This window comes from Camelus bactrianus, chromosome 35, assembly GCF_048773025.1.
Source record: "Camelus bactrianus isolate YW-2024 breed Bactrian camel chromosome 35, ASM4877302v1, whole genome shotgun sequence".
In the NCBI taxonomy this organism is placed as follows: Eukaryota; Metazoa; Chordata; class Mammalia; order Artiodactyla; family Camelidae; genus Camelus; species Camelus bactrianus.
In genome coordinates, this window is record NC_133573.1 from 5,031,860 (window position 1) to 5,038,614 (window position 6,755).

Here is a 6,755-nt window from a genome sequence, read left to right on the forward strand (position 1 = left end):
GGACGGCTTTCACACACACTTATCTCTCAGAACTGAGCAAGTGGAGAGACGTTCGTTCATCTAGTACCAAGGGAACGGGTTGCAGGAGACACTTTTTCTCTGCTTTCTCAGTCTGTTTCCTAGTGCCGGTTGGAAGTTCCTGCAGTTTACACTGTCAAACCGAGTTGGAGCTAGTACCTCCCCATATATATGTATGGAATGGAGTTTGCAACTGAAAAGAAACTTTGTGTTCCCAACAAGCTAGGTGAAGGACGGCTTTCACACACACTTATCTCTCAGAACTGAGCAAGTGGAGAGACGTTCGTTCATCTAGCACCAAGGGAATGGGTTGCAGGAGACACTTTTTCTCTGCTTTCTCAGTCTGTTTCCTAGTGCCGGTTTGAAGTTCCTGCAGTTTTCACTGTCAAACCGAGTTGGAGCTAGTATCTCCCTATATATATGTATGGAATGGAGTTTGCAACTGAAAAGAAACTTTGTGTTCCCAACAAGCTAGGTGAAGGACGGCTTTCACACACACTTATCTCTCAGAACTGAGCAAGTGGAGAGACGTTCGTTCATCTAGCACCAAGGGAACGGGTTGCAGGAGACACTTTTTCTCTGCTTTCTCAGTCTGTTTCCTAGTGCCGGTTTGAAGTTCCTACAGTTTTCACTATCAAACCGAGTTGGAGCTACTACCTCCCCATATATATGTATGGAATGGAGTTTGCAACTGAAAAGAAACTTTGTGTTCCCAACAAGCTAGGTGAAGGACGGCTTTCACACACACTTATCTCTCAGAACTGAGCAAGTGGAGAGACGTTCGTTCCTCTAGCACCAAGGGATCGGGTTGCAGGAGACACTTTTTCTCTGCTTTCTCAGTCTGTTTCCTAGTGCCGGGTTGAAGTTCCTGCAGTTTTCACTGTCAAACCGAGTTGGAGCTAGTACCTCCCCATATATATGTATGGAATGGAGTTTGCAACTGAAAAGAAACTTTATGTTCCCAACAAGCTAGGTGAAGGACGGCTTTCACACACAATTATCTCTCAGAACTGAGCAAGTGGAGAGACGTTCGTTCATCTAGCACCAAGGGAACGGGTTGCAGGAGACACTTTTTCTCTGCTTTCTCAGTCTGTTTCCTAGTGCCGGTTTGAAGTACCTGCAGTTTTCACTGTCAAACCGAGTTGGAGCTAGTACCTCCCCATGTATATGTATGGAATGGAGTTTGCAACTGAAAAGAAACTTTGTGTTCCCAACAAGCTAGGTGAAGTACGGCTTTCACACACAATTATCTCTCAGAACTGAGCAAGTGGAGAGACGTTCGTTCATCTAACACCAAGGGAACGGGTTGCAGGAGACACTTTTTCTCTGCTTTCTCAGTCTGTTTCCTAGTGCCGGTTTGAAGTTCCTGCAGTTTTCACTGTCAAACTGAGTTGGAGCTAGTACCTCCCCATATATATGTATGGAATGGAGTTTGCAACTGAAAAGAAACTTTGTGTTCCCAACAAGCTAGGTGAAGGACGGCTTTCACACACACTTATCTCTCAGAACTGAGCAAGTGGAGAGACGTTCGTTCATCTAACACCAAGGGAACGGGTTGCAGGAGACACTTTTTCTCTGCTTTCTCAGTCTGTTTCCTAGTGCCGGTTTGAAGTTCCTGCAGTTTTCACTGTCAAACCGAGTTGGAGCTAGTACCTCCCCATATATATGTATGGAATGGAGTTTGCAACTGAAAAGAAACTTTATGTTCCCAACAAGCTAGGTGAAGGACGGCTTTCACACACAATTATCTCTCAGAACTGAGCAAGTGGAGAGACGTTCGTTCATCTAGCACCAAGGGAACGGGTTGCAGGAGACACTTTTTCTCTGCTTTCTCAGTCTGTTTCCTAGTGCCGGTTTGAAGTTCCTGCAGTTTTCACTGTCAAACCGAGTTGGAGCTAGTACCTCCCCATGTATATGTATGGAATGGAGTTTGCAACTGAAAAGAAACTTTGTGTTCCCAACAAGCTAGGTGAAGTACGGCTTTCACACACAATTATCTCTCAGAACTGAGCAAGTGGAGAGACGTTCGTTCATCTAACACCAAGGGAACGGGTTGCAGGAGACACTTTTTCTCTGCTTTCTCAGTCTGTTTCCTAGTGCCGGTTTGAAGTTCCTGCAGTTTTCACTGTCAAACTGAGTTGGAGCTAGTACCTCCCCATATATATGTATGGAATGGAGTTTGCAACTGAAAAGAAACTTTGTGTTCCCAACAAGCTAGGTGAAGGACGGCTTTCACACACACTTATCTCTCAGAACTGAGCAAGTGGAGAGACGTTCGTTCCTCTAGCACCAAGGGAACGGGTTGCAGGAGACACTTTTTCTCTGCTTTCTCAGTCTGTTTCCTAGTGCCGGTTTGAAGTTCCTGCAGTTTTCACTGTCAAACCGAGTTGGAGCTACTACCTCCCCATATATATGTATGGAATGGAGTTTGCAACTGAAAAGAAACTTTGTGTTCCCAACAAGCTAGGTGAAGGACGGCTTTCACACACACTTATCTCTCAGAACTGAGCAAGTGGAGAGACGTTCGTTCATCTAGCACCAAGGGAACGGGTTGCAGGAGACACTTTTTCTCTGCTTTCTCAGTCTGTTTCCTAGTGCCGGTTTGAAGTTCCTGCAGTTTTCACTGTCAAACCGAGTTGGAGCTACTACCTCCCCATATATATGTATGGAATGGAGTTTGCAACTGAAAAGAAACTTTGTGTTCCCAACAAGCTAGGTGAAGGACGGCTTTCACACACACTTATCTCTCAGAACTGAGCAAGTGGAGAGACGTTCGTTCATCTAGCACCAAGGGAACGGGTTGCAGGAGACACTTTTTCTCTGCTTTCTCAGTCTGTTTCCTAGTGCCGGTTTGAAGTTCCTACAGTTTTCACTGTCAAACCGAGTTGGAGCTACTACCTCCCCATATATATGTATGGAATGGAGTTTGCAACTGAAAAGAAACTTTGTGTTCCCAACAAGCTAGGTGAAGGACGGCTTTCACACACACTTATCTCTCAGAACTGAGCAAGTGGAGAGACGTTCGTTCCTCTAGCACCAAGGGATCGGGTTGCAGGTGACACTTTTTCTCTGCTTTCTCAGTCTGTTTCCTAGTGCCGGTTTGAAGTTCCTGCAGTTTTCACTGTCAAACCGAGTTGGAGCTAGTACCTCCCCATATATATGTATGGAATGGAGTTTGCAACTGAAAAGAAACTTTATGTTCCCAACAAGCTAGGTGAAGGACGGCTTTCACACACAATTATCTCTCAGAACTGAGCAAGTGGAGAGACGTTCGTTCATCTAGCACCAAGGGAACGGGTTGCAGGAGACACTTTTTCTCTGCTTTCTCAGTCTGTTTCCTAGTGCCGGTTTGAAGTTCCTGCAGTTTTCACTGTCAAACCGAGTTGGAGCTAGTACCTCCCCATGTATATGTATGGAATGGAGTTTGCAACTGAAAAGAAACTTTGTGTTCCCAACAAGCTAGGTGAAGTACGGCTTTCACACACAATTATCTCTCAGAACTGAGCAAGTGGAGAGACGTTCGTTCATCTAACACCAAGGGAACGGGTTGCAGGAGACACTTTTTCTCTGCTTTCTCAGTCTGTTTCCTAGTGCCGGTTTGAAGTTCCTGCAGTTTTCACTGTCAAACCGAGTTGGAGCTACTACCTCCCCATATATAAGTATGGAATGGAGTTTGCAACTGAAAAGAAACTTTGTGTTCCCAACAAGCTAGGTGAAGGACGGCTTTCACACACACTTATCTCTCAGAACTGAGCAAGTGGAGAGACGTTCGTTCCTCTAGCACCAAGGGAACGGGTTGCAGGAGACACTTTTTCTCTGCTTTCTCAGTCTGTTTCCTAGTGCCGGTTTGAACTACCTGCAGTTTTCACTGTCAAACCGAGTTGGAGCTACTACCTCCCCATATATATGTATGGAATGGAGTTTGCAACTGAAAAGAAACTTTGTGTTCCCAACAAGCTATGTGAAGGACGGCTTTCACACACACTTATCTCTCAGAACTGAGCAAGTGGAGAGACGTTCGTTCATCTAGCACCAAGGGAACGGGTTGCAGGAGACACTTTTTCTCTGCTTTCTCAGTCTGTTTCCTAGTGCCGGTTTGAAGTTCCTGCAGTTTTCACTGTCAAACCGAGTTGGAGCTACTACCTCCCCATATATATGTATGGAATGGAGTTTGCAACTGAAAAGAAACTATGTGTTCCCAACAAGCTAGGTGAAGGACGGCTTTCACACACAATTATCTCTCAGAACTGAGCAAGTGGAGAGACGTTCATTCCTCTAGCACCAAGGGAACGGGTTGCAGGAGACACTTTTTCTCTGCTTTCTCAGTCTGTTTCCTAGTGCCGGTTTGAAGTTCCTGCAGTTTTCACTGTCAAACCGAGTTGGAGCTAGTACCTCCCCATATATATGTATGGAATGGAGTTTGCAACTGAAAAGAAACTTTGTGTTCCCAACAAGCTAGGTGGAGGACGGCTTTCACACACACTTATCTCTCAGAACTGAGCAAGTGGAGAGACGTTCGTTCATCTAGCACCAAGGGAACGGGTTGCAGGTGACACTATTTCTCTGCTTTCTCAGTCTGTTTCCTAGTGCCGGTTTGAATTTCCTGCAGTTTTCACTGTCAAACCGAGTTGGAGCTACTACCTCCCCATATATATGTATGGAATGGAGTTTGCAACTGAAAAGAAACTTTGTGTTCCCAACAAGCTAGGTGAAGGACGGCTTTCACACACACTTATCTCTCAGAACTGAGCAAGTGGAGAGACGTTCGTTCATCTAGCACCAAGCGAACGGGTTGCAGGAGACACTTTTTCTCTGCTTTCTCAGTCTGTTTCCTAGTGCCGGTTTGAACTACCTGCAGTTTTCATTGTCAAACCGAGTTGGAGCTACTACCTCCCCATATATATGTATGGAATGGAGTTTGCAACTGAAAAGAAACTTTGTGTTCCCAACAAGCTAGGTGAAGGACGGCTTTCACACACAATTATCTCTCAGAACTGAGCAAGTGGAGAGACGTTCGTTCATCTAGCACCAAGGGAACGGGTTGCAGGAGACACTTTTTCTCTGCTTTCTCAGTCTGTTTCCTAGTGCCGGTTTGAAGTTCCTGCAGTTTTCACTGTCAAACCGAGTTGGAGCTAGTACCTCCCCATATATATGTATGGAATGGAGTTTGCAACTGAAAAGAAACTTTGTGTTCCCAACAAGCTAGGTGAAGGACGGCTTTCACACACACTTATCTCTCAGAACTGAGCAAGTGGAGAGACGTTCGTTCATCTAGCACCAAGGGAACGGGTTGCAGGAGACACTTTTTCTCTGCTTTCTCAGTCTGTTTCCTAGTGCCGGTTTGAAGTTCCTGCAGTTTTCACTGTCAAACCGATTTGGAGCTTGTACCTCCCCATATATATGTATGGAATGGAGTTTGCAACTGAAAAGAAACTTTGTGTTCCCAACAAGCTAGGTGAAGGACGGCTTTCACACACACTTATCTCTCAGAACTGAGCAAGTGGAGAGACGTTCGTTCATCTAGCACCAAGGGAACGGGTTGCAGGAGACACGTTTTCTCTGCTTTCTCAGTCTGTTTCCTAGTGCCGGTTTGAAGTTCCTGCAGTTTTCACTGTCAAACCGAGTTGGAGCTACTACCTCCCCATATATATGTATGGAATGGAGTTTGCAACTGAAAAGAAACTTTGTGTTCCCAACAAGCTAGGTGAAGGACGGCTTTCACACACACTTATCTCTCAGAACTGAGCAAGTGGAGAGACGTTCGTTCATCTAGTACCAAGGGAACGGGTTGCAGGAGACACTTTTTCTCTGCTTTCTCAGTCTGTTTCCTAGTGCCGGTTGGAAGTTCCTGCAGTTTACACTGTCAAACCGAGTTGGAGCTAGTACCTCCCCATATATATGTATGGAATGGAGTTTGCAACTGAAAAGAAACTTTGTGTTCCCAACAAGCTAGGTGAATGACGGCTTTCACACACACTTATCTCTCAGAACTGAGCAAGTGGAGAGACGTTCGTTCATCTAGCACCAAGGGAATGGGTTGCAGGAGACACTTTTTCTCTGCTTTCTCAGTCTGTTTCCTAGTGCCGGTTTGAAGTTCCTGCAGTTTTCACTGTCAAACCGAGTTGGAGCTAGTACCTCCCCATATATATGTATGGAATGGAGTTTGCAACTGAAAAGAAACTTTGTGTTCCCAACAAGATAGGTGAAGGACGGCTTTCACACACACTTATCTCTCAGAACTGAGCAAGTGGAGAGACGTTCGTTCATCTAGCACCAAGGGAACGGGTTGCAGGAGACACTTTTTCTCTGCTTTCTCAGTCTGTTTCCTAGTGCCGGTTTGAAGTTCCTGCAGTTTTCACTGTCAAACCGAGTTGGAGCTAGTACCTCCCCATATATATGTATGGAATGGTGTTTGCAACTGAAAAGAAACTTTGTGTTCCCAACAAGCTAGGTGAAGAACGGCTTTCACACACACTTATCTCTCAGAACTGAGCAAGTGGAGAGACGTTCGTTCATCTAGCACCAAGGGAACGGGTTGCAGGAGACACTTTTTCTCTGCTTTCTCAGTCTGTTTCCTAGTGCCGGTTTGAAGTTCCTGCAGTTTTCACTGTCAAACCGAGTTGGAGCTAGTATCTCCCTATATATATGTATGGAATGGAGTTTGCAACTGAAAAGAAACTTTGTGTTCCCAACAAGCTAGGTGAAGGACGGCTTTCACACACACTTATCTCTCAGAA